Source organism: Pan troglodytes, chromosome 9, assembly GCF_028858775.2.
Source record: "Pan troglodytes isolate AG18354 chromosome 9, NHGRI_mPanTro3-v2.0_pri, whole genome shotgun sequence".
Taxonomy (NCBI): domain Eukaryota; kingdom Metazoa; phylum Chordata; class Mammalia; order Primates; family Hominidae; genus Pan; species Pan troglodytes.
Window position 1 is genome coordinate 67742168 of NC_072407.2, and position 13001 is coordinate 67755168.

At 53.7% G+C, this 13001-nt stretch overlaps 2 long non-coding RNA genes across 2 annotated transcripts; both read left to right on the forward strand.

The window, feature by feature from the left end:
* Positions 1–7319: 7319 nt before the first annotated feature.
* LOC134807257 (uncharacterized) lies at positions 7320–7878 on the forward strand. The gene is made up of 2 exons (XR_010147242.1): positions 7320–7408; positions 7678–7878. It is a non-coding gene; the product is annotated as an uncharacterized LOC134807257 (long non-coding RNA).
* Positions 7879–8754: 876 nt separating this feature from the next.
* Positions 8755–12570, forward strand: LOC134807256 (uncharacterized). Its single transcript, XR_010147241.1, has 2 exons — positions 8755–9428; positions 9672–12570. It is a non-coding gene; the product is annotated as an uncharacterized LOC134807256 (long non-coding RNA).
* Positions 12571–13001: the final 431 nt, after the last annotated feature.

Consider the following 13001-nt stretch of genomic DNA (forward strand, 5'->3'; position numbering starts at 1 on the left):
TGGGGGATTGGGGTTCACAATGTTTCCAGAGATGGGAGGAGTAAGCCACCTGTCCCTGTGGCAGCGTAGTCCTGGGAACAGGGCCGTCTCCTTGAGTGTCCATGACAGTGAGTGGCACCTTGTCCTCTGTGTGATCATCTTTGCCTGGCAAGGCAGCACAATGCCATGACCATGGGCACCTGTGACCTTTCGTGGGAATAACAGTGCCCAGGCCAGGCGCAGTGGCTTGCTACTGTAATCCCAGCACTTTGGGAGGCCAAGGCGGGAGGGTCACTTGAGCCTAGCCTGGGCAACATGGCGAAACCCCATTGCTACAAAAACAAAAAAAATTAGCCAGGCATGGTGGCACAAGCCTGTCGTGCCCAGCTGCTTGGGAAGCTGAGACTAGAGGATCGCCTGGGCCCAGGAGGTCGAGGATACAGCGAGCTGTGTTCACACCACTCTGCACTCCAGCCTGGGCAACAGAGCAAGACCCTGTCTCGAAAAAAAAAAAAAAATCCGAAAAAACAACTCACTTCGGCCAGGTGCAGTGGCTTACGCCTATAAACCCAGCACTTTGGGAGGCCAAGGCGGGCGGATAACCTGAGGTTGGGAGTTTGAGACCAGCCTGACCAACGTGGAGAAGCCCTGTCTCTACTAAAAATACAATATTAGCTAGGCATGGTGGCGCATGCGTGTAATCCCAGCTACTAGGGAGGCTGAGGCAGGAGAATCGCTTGAACCCGGGAGGCGGAGGTCGCAGTGAGCCGAGATCGTGCCATTGCACTCCAGCCTGGGTGACAGAGCAAAACTCTGTCTCAAAAAAAAAAAAAAAAAAAAAAGTAAACTGATTGTCTCACAGTTCTGGGGGCTACGAGTCCAAAATCCGGGTTTCAGCTCAGCAGGGCCATGCTCCCTCTGCAACCCATAGGGGAGGCCTTCCTTGCCTGCTCCTAGCTTCTGGTGCCTTGCTGGCCGTTCGGGCATTCATTGGCTTGCGGCTGCACAGCCAGTCTCTGCCTATGTGGTCATCTGGCATCTTCCTTAGTGTCTGTGTCTTCACATGGCTGTGTTCTTACAAAGACACCAGTCAGATTAGACTAGGGGCCCACCCTACTCCACCATGACCTCATCTTAACTAATAACACCTGCAATGATCCTGTTCCCACATCATGTCACATTCTGATGCAGTGAGGGTTAGGACTTCGACATATCCTTTTGGGGGAACACGATTTAACCCTTACCACTACCCTACAGATGATTGTCTTGGACTTCTTTGGGGTTCTTTAATGCCGGAACAGCTGTTATTTTCAAATCCTAGCTACACTTGGGTTGCACGGGGCAGCAGGAGTGACTTTGCCACCTGCCAGCCTGGCACACACAGCCTGGCTCAGCCAGCACCTGGATCCAGAGGCCCGAAGACCTGAAGAGGCTCTGCCCAGACTGCCCCTGAGGACAGTGCAGTGGGACGAGGTCTTCACAGTCCCCAGACGCTCCCTAACTCTTCAGAATGCAGGAAGCAGAGGTGACCAGAACAGTCAACACATGCGATCCTACTGTCCCTTCTGAGGCTGGGGTTTCCAGGTCATTCTCCACTTACAGCAGCAGCTGGGGCATTCCTGCGAGCTTCCCAACCCGGGGCTAGCTGGACACAGGAGGCTCCAGCCACAACCAGAGCCCAGCAAGAGGCTTGCGCAGACCCACAGCTGAGGCTTCATGTGGCCAGCCCCCAAGCCAAGTGGCAGTGCATGGAGAGACCCACGGGAGGCCAGAGGTGCTGCTGGGACTCAGAAAAGCCACAGCGACCAAGGCGACCCAGGACGCTGTCATGCTCAGTCTGAAAAAACAGTGGTGCAAGGGGCACAGATAAAGCTGGGAAGGAGAGGGCTGGGGTGGATGTGCCAGGGGCCTCTGACACTTGTCAGGGAGCAGGAGTTCCAACTGCTCCCCGCACACAGGGTTGCAGGATTAGCAACGGAGTTACCCATGGAGACATCAGCTCAGAGTCCAGGCAGCTTTTCAGATGACACCGGGGATAAGAACATAAAGACCAGGAAAATGGGTCACTTTGCACACACATGATGCCCCAACAGATGTGCAGGCCACCACCCAACACAAAGACAGACAGACAATAGACTGGGAGGGGGAGCAGTGATCAAACAAGGCTTCCTGGAGGAGGGGGCCTGACAGGCTCAGTAGGATACAGGTGAATGCAGCAAAGAGAGAGGGCATGGGATGGAGCAGGGACAGTCAACCAAAGCCTGTGACTTTGAGCCTAAGGGACACTGACAGTGCTGACCCAAAGGAGGTGCAGGCCTCGGGACAGATTCTTATCGCTCATTCTTCTCCTTTGTGCAGAGGACTTTTAGAGCTACCTGGCATTTTTCTCCCTGTCCTAATCCACCCCACATTTCAAAGAAAGTAGGCAGACTACCCAACTTCACCCAGAATGGGGGTGCAGGGCTGGGCCTGGGTCTGAGGACTTCAGTTTTAAGCAGCAAGTCCAGTGCCGTGTGGTGGCCCGGCTCCTCTCGCCCCCACTGGGCGGACAGCGTGGGTGGGGCGGAGCCTACTCCCATCTGCAGGTTGCTGGTTCGGCTGCGGCCAGCAGGGGGCAGCTGAGCTCACCCTTTCCTCCTGCCGGGCTGCAGGGACAGTGACAGCAGCACCGCCCGCCCAGGCAACCTGGAACCAGGGTCGTGCCCCACGACAGAATCTCGGGGGCCTTGGGTCTGGCGCTGCGGGCTCACCCGCTCTCAGAGTGGGAGTCCTGGCTCCTGACTGCCCTGACCTTCTTCCTGCCACTGGGCCCATGATGGGGGTCCCCAACTTTCAAGAACACAGGGTAAGGGGTTTGTTTCCCTGGTGGTGGGCGGGGGCATTCCTCAGCTTTGTGATGGGTCCTGAGTTTTCCAAAGGTCAGGATCCATGTCCTGGAAACGGATTCTGCTGTAGATGTGTGCTTTTCTGTGAAATGACAGCTTAGTAAAAATACTTAAACTGGGGCTATTTGGAGACATCTAAGACGTGGAGTGAGCACAACCTGGCACTAGTCGCCTCCCTCCTGAGGCAGTTGACTGTCCAGCCTCTGCCCCTGGGCCCTTCCTCCTTCCCAGCTGCCCTGAGCCGTCTTCCAGCACCTCCTATCCCCGCCTCACACACTAAGTCTTCCTGCTATTTTTAACTATTTGACATAATTTGCAAAAGAGAGAATAATAGTCCCAGCTCTTCCCAAGGATGACTTTGTCCAGTGCCCATCTGACCTTGGCACTTTGTTGTGGGGGTGGCAGTGACCCTGACAAGTTCTCCCAGCCAGCGAGCGCACAGGCCTCCCATACAGTATTGTCAAGGTCAGCAGCCTCCCAGGCAGGGGGGTTCTACTCCCCGCAGAAGCCCTGGCACCATGGCCAACTTGCTCACAGAGGGCACTCAGTCAGACCAAGGTGGGTTGGGGCAGAAAAGGCTCCTTCAGAGATTCAAGGACACTCACAACTGGTGCTGTGATGGGGCCACCGGGACAAGCACAGTGCAGGCCATTCCCATCAGCAGGGACCCAAGAGGAAGTGGTAGGCTCTGGCAGTGGGGGCGGCTGGCGGTCCTGAAGACAGAGGGCTTTGCAAACCTAGTGGTGGAGGTAGTGGGATGTCAACACCTGGGCTCCCTGCTCAGAGGAGCTGGCGCCAGGATTCCCAGTGGGTGGGCTTGGGGAGGAGGCTGGAAAGGTTAGCACAGGCGAAAGTGTGGGGCCTAGGAAAGCTGGGCTCGCTTATTTGGCCAAGGAGGGTGGGGAGGGTTGGAGGAGGTCTAGGGGCCACTGGAGGTGCAGGGCAGCCCGGGGAGGCAGGGCTATGGGGCCCAGCCACGCATTCCACAGGCCTTCTCTCTGCGGGAACAGGAGTGAGGACACAGGCGCTCAGCGTGGCAGGGTGGGAACAGGAAGGTCTCGTGAGCGCTGTGACAGGATGGGGCTACAGGAGACAGAGGTAGCAGTGAGCTGGTGAAGAGGCAGGAGGAGGCAAGGAGGACAGGGTGTTCTAGGGTGCCAGCTCAGGCAAGGCTCCAAGGAGTGGGTGCGTGCTCAGGAGGACGGGGGACCAAGGCCTGGGGTAAGGGGCAGGTGCCCAGGCACTCTAGCATGGCAGGGAACAGGGGACAGTCCCAGGACATCCGGATGCAGGGGGCTGACACCGCAAAGTTCTTTCCTGTAAAGTACAGCCCGAGGCCTGGGGCTTGGCCCTGGGCAGAGGAAGCCCCCCTTAGATCTGCCTTGGCAATAGTGAGGAAAGGGCGTGCACAGACCCCACACAGCCCGAGGTGACGGGTCAAATGCAAGAGTGAGAAGCCCCCTCCTGAGGGTCCTCCCCTGCCTCGCCTTCCTGGTGGGCGGCCTGCTTTCCAGCACATGTGGTGGACCAGCCCACATTAGGTCAAAGTGTTAAAAATAGCCGGAGGGCTCAGTATGTCTGGGGGGGATGGGAGGTGCTGAGGGAGGGCCCAGGACAGTTGGGAAGGAGGAAGGGCCCGTGGGGCTGGGGTTGGGACAGTCGGCTCCTGTAGGTGCAGCAGCCCTGGGGCATGCTCACCTCACCTCACCTCAGCTTTGTAAACCAGGGCCATGGGAGTCCCCCCTCCCTCTGATGCCCTCTCCCTCAAATGCCTTTGCCAACGTGTGGCTGAGAGTGCGCCCCAGTTCCCCTTGGCCACCCCAGGCAGTCCCAGTCCACTGAGAGCAGCCGCTGTCCTTCTTCCCTCTGCTGCCTCCTGACCCGGGACCCCACAGAGCTGGGCCTGTCATCACATTTATGGGGCCGCAGCTGACCTGGGAACTCCCTTCCTCAGTCAGTCCACAAATATTTACCCAGAGCCTCAGGGTGTTCAGTGACCTTTACAAAACAAAGTGCAGAGTCACGTGCCAGGGCACAGCAATCCCGGGCAAAACAGACCGAAACCCCTCCCTCGAGGAGATCAAGTTGGGGCGGCGCTTTAGAGTTGTGGTCAGGAGGCTGGCTGAGTGGTGACCTTAGGGCAGAGGCCTGAAGGAGCAGTGGAAGTGGACTAGGCAGCAACTAGGTGAAGAGTGTTCCAGGAAACACTACACTGTCAGAATCAAGAGATGTTAGGGCCGAGAGGAGCCTCAAAATGGGGGAAGCAAGGCTGGGAGCGGTGGCCTACCCTGGTCACATGAGAGGTGGGGGCAGAGCAGGCCAGAGCCTCACAGGAAGAGGCCGGTTAGAGTTGGGGGTGGGGCCCAGCTTGTGTTTCCTGCACTGGCTGCGAGGCATGAAAGGCGGGCTCCCGGCCAGCACACAGTGACAGTGCAGTTTCCAGACCCAGGCCCTGAGCTGAGGGGCCTCAGGGCTCAGAAAGGGCCTAGGCCTCAGATCTCTGGTGAGCGGGGAGCCCAAAATGGCCCTGGAGGCCACAGCTCCAGAACTGGACCCGTGGAGAATGGAGGGCTGGGGCCCTGCACATTCTCAAGCAGTAGTAGCAACACTGTCATTGTCCTGCCCTTGGTATAAGCCTGAAGAACCACCCTTTCTTACCCGGCTTCTGCTCCCCTTTTCCAGGGGCTCCTGTGGGAAATCCCGGGTACTTCCTGGGACTGGTCTGTCTATATGTTTGGAAACCACAGAGCTGACCTGGCTTCAGAACAAGATGTGGGGGGGCCAGGCACCTGGGAGACCAGTGACCCTGATTGGCAATAGCCGCAAGAAAGGGCTTGGAGACAGGGGCCAGGCGCGGTGGCTACCCCTGTAATCCCAGCACTTTGGGAGGTCAAGGCAGGTGGATCACTTGAGGTCAGGAGTTGGAGACCAGCCTGGCCAATGTGGTAAAACCCCGTCTCTACTAAAAATACACACACACAAAAAAAATTAGCCAATGTGGTGGTGTAAGCCTATAGTCCCAGCTACTCAGGAGGCTGAGGCAGGAAAATCACTTGAACCCAGGAGGTGGAGGGTGCAGTGAGCAGAGATCACACCACTGCACTCCAGCCTGGGCAACAGAGTGAGACTCCATCAAAAAAAAAAGAAAGAAAGAAAGGGCTTGGAGACAGGGCCCTAACCCTGGAATCCAGATGTTGCCAAAGCAGCCCCCTCCTGTTCCTCTGTCTGCCTGGGAAGAAGCAGGAGGTGGCCACCCACACAGGCAGGGCGGGCCCTTCACCACCCAGCCCCACACCGGAATCCAAGGGCCTCTGTTTGCTGCTGTTTTCTGGAACAACTTGTTTTGATCTAGAGAAATCTGCTGACACCGGCCTTCCTGCTCTCACCCTCCAGCTGGGCAGAGGTATTTTTAGACTTATTTGTAGAGGAAGAGAGCAGAACCCAGGCCCGATGTGTACCCTCCTTACTGTGGGCACAGCTTTGGCCCCTTAAGGCAGGACAGAGATATCCATGTGGTTGTCTACCCTCAGCTCATCTCTCCTTAAATACATTCCTTTCCCGAGAAAAACGAGCTGTGTGGAACTTGGAGGCCAGCAAAGCTTCCACATAAGGACCCTCTGAAACAGTGCCCTTTTGTCCTTGAAAACCCAGGGTGGCAAAGGCAGCTCCAGATACAAGGGCACAAAGGAGACTTGGTTCCCTTTGTGACAGGGAAGCCTATGCTTTACAGAATCCTATGTTTTGTATGTCAGTAATTCTCTCTACTTAAAAAAAAAATCTATATATATATATATGTATTAGAAAGGGTCTCACTCTTGTTGGCCAGCCTGGAGTGCAGTGGCACAATCATAGCTCACTGCAGCCTCAAAATCCTAGGCTCAAGGGATCCTGCTGCCTCAGTCTCCCCAGTAGCTGAGACTACAGGCAGTCATGTGCACCTGGCTTTTTTTTTTTTCTTTCATTTTTTGTAGAGACAGGGTCTTGCTGTGTTTCCCAGGCTGGTCTCGAACTCCTGGCCTCTAGGCAATCCTCCCACCTTGGCCTTCAAAAGCGAATGGATCCCACTCTTTTTTGAAAAATAAAATCTACCATAGTTTGTTTCTGGGATTTGGGAATGATGTGTGTGAATTAGAGAGATTTTGAGACCTGAGATAGAGAAAAGCAAGTTAAGACATCAACTGGGGCCCAGAAACAGCACTACAGCAGGGACGACCCACCTCTCAGATGCCTGGTGAGATAAAGAAAGGTCTGGCTGACTCCACTGCCCAGTACTGTGAAGCAGCAGTGAAGACTCCTCCATTGGTTTCATAAGCTGCCCAGCTTTCTAGAACATTTTGACAGACAATTCCCTCTTTCCACACGGTTCTTTGAGGCCAAATCACCCCACCCCAACCCACCCCTGGAGATACAGTCAGGACGAGACTGATGGGGCAGATCCTGGAGGAGGCCGCACTGCCGGAATCTTCCCCTGGCAGAGAAACAGGGCTAAGCAGCCGCCAGGGAGCAAGCCTGGACTTGCCATATCACCACCTTCTGTGCTGAAGGTCAGATGACACACAGTCACCAGTTTTCCGAGAAGCACAGGGAGGGGTGCATGTCAGGCCCAGCCCTGTCTGCTGATGCCACCTCACAGACGCAGACGAAATGTCTTCACCAGCTTCCTCTCGGTTGCCAAGGGGGCCTGTTTTTAAGGGGTTGTTTTGTATGGGGTGTGGGTGTTAACCAGGGAGAGGTTCCTGGCAGGAGTTCCTGTCAGATGCCATTTTCCATTCTGGTTACTTGAACCGGGGTCCTTTTTTATCCTCTACCTCAGGGGCCAGAGCTTCCTCATCACCCTGCACCCCCTAGCAAGGGAGGTGCCCGCTACACGGTCCAAAGTCCTCTCCAGACATTCGGGCCCTGCCCGCCTTGCTGGAGGGCTCAGGAGTTCACCAGGTTTGCTTCCAGAAGAGCCAGGCTGGAGATGCCTGCTTGCAAATGCAGCAAATAAAAAATAAATAAATAAATAAAAATCACCTTTCTCCCCACCCCACCCAAATGTAAAATGAGCCGACAGCCTGTCCCTCGGCTATGTCAGATACTGCTTTCCGCACAATATCTTGGTTTTACATTATTTTGCAACGGCCTCTTCCCACTTCATCCATCCTGAACACACTTCTTGAATGTTCTACCCCGGCAGGGATGCGCATTCTCAGGAAACACGTCCCCTCGCCAGGCCCCTGGGAAGAGTCAAAACCACGATGCCTGCCCCTGAAGCGCCCGCGCGGCTCCACGGGGCTCCATGTTGTCACCCACTAGCTCCTGGACGCTATCAGCCCGCAGCAGGGTTTCCTGGCCAGAGAAACCGCCTGTTGGGGTGCGGAGCGTTCCACGTCCCCTCGCAGCACCCCGCTGGCCTTCTGGGCCGCCCCGCCCCCAACCCGCGACCGGGCGCTGACGTCATCGGCCGAGCCCGACTCGGAACCACCGCCCGAAAGTCACGCGCGCCTCCCGGCGGAACGCGCCCTCTGCAGAGATCCCTCCGCCGCCGCCTGGAATTTTCCAGATGTCCTGCCGGCCCTTCTTTCGGGCCTCGGCTGGGCGTGGTGACCTCAAGCGACCCCGGCGGCTCCCGTCGCCCACTCAAGAGGGCGCCCCCGCCCGCCACGCCCCCAGCCCGTCTGGGGGAAGCACGTCCCCCGCCCGACCTCAACAACATCCGGGAAGAAAAGGGGTCTTCTTCCTCATGGCATTTGCCTCCCAAATGTCACCTTGAGCGCTGTCCGCGATCCCAAAAAGCACTGTTAAAGAGAAGCGGGGATACACTGGGGTCCTTGCGTGGGGGCCGCCTGGGAGACCATGCACCGCCCGGGAGTCTCTCCGGGCAGGGTCGGGGAGGGACTTTTTTTCCGGTGGCCGTGGAGGAATCGTCCCGTTGAGCAATGACCCCGGTGACGCGGCTGAGGGCTATAAAAGCAAAAGTTGTGGCCGGTCCAGCAGGAGTTAGCGACAGGGAGGGATGCGCCCCTGGGTGTAGTTGTGGGGGAGGAAGTGGCTAGCTCAGGGCTTCAGGAGACAGACAGGGAGAGATGACTGAGTTAGATGAGACTAGGGGGCGGGCTGGGGGTGCGAGAAGGAAGCTTGGCAAGGAGACTAGGTCTAGGGGGACCACAGTGGGGCAGGCTGCATGGAAAATATCCGCAGGGGCCCCCAGGCAGAACAGCCACGCTCCAGGCCAGGCTGTCCCTACTGCCTGGTGGAGGGGAAACTTGACCTCTGGGAGGGCGCCGCTCTTGCATGGCTGAGCGAGCCCGGGTGCGCTGGTCTGTGTGGAAGGAGGAAGGCAGGGAGAGGTAGAAGGGGTGGAGGAGTCAGGAGGAATAGGCCGCAGCAGCCCTGGAAATGATCAGGAAGGCAGGCAGTGGGTGCAGGGCTGCAGGAGGGCCGGGAGGGCTAAGCTTCAACTTGTCCATGCCAGCAGCCCCTTTTTTTCCAGACCAAGGGCTGTGAACCCGCCTGGGGATGAGGCCTGGTCTTGTGGAACTGAACTTAGCTCGACGGGGCTGACCGCTCTGGCCCAGGGTGGTATGTAATTTTCGCTCGGCCTGGGACAGGGCCCAGGCCGGGCCCAGCCTGGTGGAGCGTCCAGGTCTGGGTGCGAAGCCAGGCCCCTGGGCGGAGGTGAGGGGTGGTCTGAGGAGTGATGTGGAGTTAAGGCGCCATCCTCACCGGTGACTGGTGCGGCACCTAGCATGTTTGACAGGCGGGGACTGCGAGGCACGCTGCTCGGGTGTTGGGGACAACATTGACCAACGCTTTATTTTCCAGGTGGCAGTGCTCCTTTTGGACTTTTCTCTAGGTTTGGCGCTAAACTCTTCTTGTGAGCTCACTCCACCCCTTCTTCCTCCCTTTAACTTATCCATTCACTTAAAACATTACCTGGTCATCTGGTAAGCCCGGGACAGTAGCCGAGTGGCTGTTGGAGTCGGTATTGTTGGTAATGGTGGAGGAAGAGAGGCCTTCCCGCTGAGGCTGGGGTGGGGCGGATCAGTGTTGCTTGCCTGCAGAGAGGGTGGGGAGTGAGTGTGCACCCTTGGGTGGGCCTGCAGCCATCCAGCTGAAAGTTACAAAAATGCTTCATGGACCGTGGTTTGTTACTATAGTGTTCCTCATGGCGAGCAGATGGAACCGGGAGACATGGAGCCCCTGGCCAGTGTGAGTCCTAGCAGTGCAGGAGGGGAGACCCTGGAGGAGAGAGCCCGCCTCAATTGATGCCTGCAGATTGAATTTCCAGAGGCTTAGGAGGAGGAAGTTCTCCAATGTTCTGTTTCCAGGCCTTGCTCAGGAAGCCCTGTATTCAGGAGGCTACCATTTAAAGTTTGCAGATGAGCTTATGGGGGGCAATCTTAAAAAGTCCACAGCAGATGCATCCGGCTCGAGGGGCCATCAGCTTTGAATAAATGCTTGTTCCAGAGCCCATGAATGCCAGCAGGCACCCCTCCTTTCCTGGGGTAAAGGTTTTCAGATGCCGCATCTTCTAAATTGAGCCTCCGGTCATACTAGTTTTGTGCTTGGAACCTTGCTTCAAGAAGATCCCTAAGCTGTAGAACATTTTAACGTTGATGCCACAACGCAGATTGATGCCTTGTAGACGGAGCTTGCAGATGGAGCCCCGTGACCTCTCACCTACCCACCTGTTTGCCTGCCTTCTTGTGCGTTGCTCGGAGAAGTTCTTAGCCTGATGAAATAACTTGGGGCGTTGAAGAGCTGTTTAATTTTAAATGCCTTAGACTGGGGATATATTAGAGGAAGCAGATTGTCAAATTAAGGGTGTCATTGTGTTGTGCTAAACTCTGGGAGGGTACAAGTTGGTCATTCCTAAATCTGTGTGTGAGAAATGGCAGGTCTAGTTTGGGCATTGTGATTGCACCGCAGATTACTAGGAGAAGGGAATGGTGGGTACACCGGTAGTGCTCTTTTGTTCTTGCTTCGTTTTTTTAAACTTGAACTTTACTTCGTTAGATTTCATAATACTTTCTTGGCATTCTAGTAAGAGGACCCCGAGGTGGGAGTTGTGGGGGACGGGAAGAAGGGGACAGCTTGGCACTGGTCCCGTGGGCCTTGCAGTGTGGGGGATGGGGGTATGCAGCTTGGCACTGGTACTGGGAGGGATGAGGGTGAAGAAGGGGAGAGGGTTGGTTAGAGATACAGTGTGGGTGGTGGGGGTGGTAGGAAATGCAGGTTGAAGGGAATTCTCTGGGGCTTTGGGGAATTTAGTGCGTGGGTGAGCCAAGAAAATACTAATTAATAATAGTAAGTTGTTAGTGTTGGTTAAGTTGTTGCTTGGAAGTGAGAAGTTGCTTAGAAACTTTCCAAAGTGCTTAGAACTTTAAGTGCAAACAGACAAACTAACAAACAAAAATTGTTTTGCTTTGCTACAAGGTGGGGAAGACTGAAGAAGTGTTAACTGAAAACAGATGACACAGAGTCACCAGTTTTCCGAGAACCAAAGGGAGGGGTGTGTGATGCCATCTCACAGGCAGGGGAAATGTCTTTACCAGCTTCCTCCTGGTGGCCAAGACAGCCTGTTTCAGAGGGTTGTTTTGTTTGGGGTGTGGGTGTTATCAAGTGAATTAGTCACTTGAAAGATGGGTGTCAGACTTGCATACGCAGCAGATCAGCATCCTTCGCTGCCCCTTAGCAACTTAGGTGGTTGATTTGAAACTGTGAAGGTGTGATTTTTTCAGGAGCTGGAAGTCTTAGAAAAGCCTTGTAAATGCCTATATTGTGGGCTTTTAACGTATTTAAGGGACCACTTAAGACGAGATTAGATGGGCTCTTCTGGATTTGTTCCTCATTTGTCACAGGTGTCTTGTAATTGAAAATCATGAGCGAAGTGAAATTGCATTGAATTTCAAGGGAATTTAGTATGTAAATCGTGCCTTAGAAACACATCTGTTGTCTTTTCTGTGTTTGGTCGATATTAATAATGGCAAAATTTTTGCCTATCTAGTATCTTCAAATTGTAGTCTTTGTAACAACCAAATAACCTTTTGTGGTCACTGTAAAATTAATATTTGGTAGCAGACAGAATCCATGTACCTTTGCTAAGGTTAGAATGAATAATTTATTGTATTTTTAATTTGAATGTTTGTGCTTTTTAAATGAGCCAAGACTAGAGGGGAAACTATCACCTAAAATCAGTTTGGAAAACAAGAGCTAAAAAGGGAAGGGGATGGGGATTGTGGGGAGAGAGTGGGCGAGGTGCCTTTACTACATGTGTGATCTGAAAACCCTGCTTGGTTCTGAGCTGCATCTATTGAATTGGTAAAGTAATACCAATGGCTTTTTATCATTTCCTTCTTCCCTTTAAATTTCACTTGAAATTTTAAAAATCATGGTTATTTTTATCGTTGGGATCTTTCTGTCTTCTGGGTTCCATTTTTTAAATGTTTAAAAATATGTTGACATGGTAGTTCAGTTCTTAATGACTTGGGGATGATGCAAACAATTACTGTCGTTGGGATTTAGAGTGTATTAGTCACGCATGTATGGGGAAGTAGTCTCGGGTATGCTGTTGTGAAATTGAAACTGTGAAAGTAGATGGTTGAAAGTACTGGTATGTTGCTCTGTATGGTAAGAACTAATTCTGTTACGTCATATACATAATTACTAATCACTTTTCTTCCCCTTTACAGCACAAATAAAGGTTTGAGTTCTAAACTCATTAGAATTGTTGTATTGCTATGTTACATTTCTCGACCCCTATCACATTGCCTTCATAACGACTTTGGATGTATCTTCATATTGTAGATTTAGGTCTAGATTTGCTAGCTCCAAGTAAGTAAGGCCATGTAGGAGAGCATGGTAACCACAGATAGAACTGGTATTATCCCAAGTGGTCTGCAGACTGCTGAGTGGGGATGGGATCTGCTCTCTGTTGAGAGTTGGTAATCATTGGTTTGAAATGTGATGAAACCACTCAAGCCAATGAAGGTGGGCGTGTAGGTGGGGAGTACTTTGCCATAATATTTTAAAACATTACCTGGTTGGAGTTCTAAGTGGTACTTATTTTTGTTTGGTTAGGGGAAAGCCTGAATAAAAACAGAAATGGACACATAATATGCATATTCCATAGTCTTTGGGAGGCTGGAATGT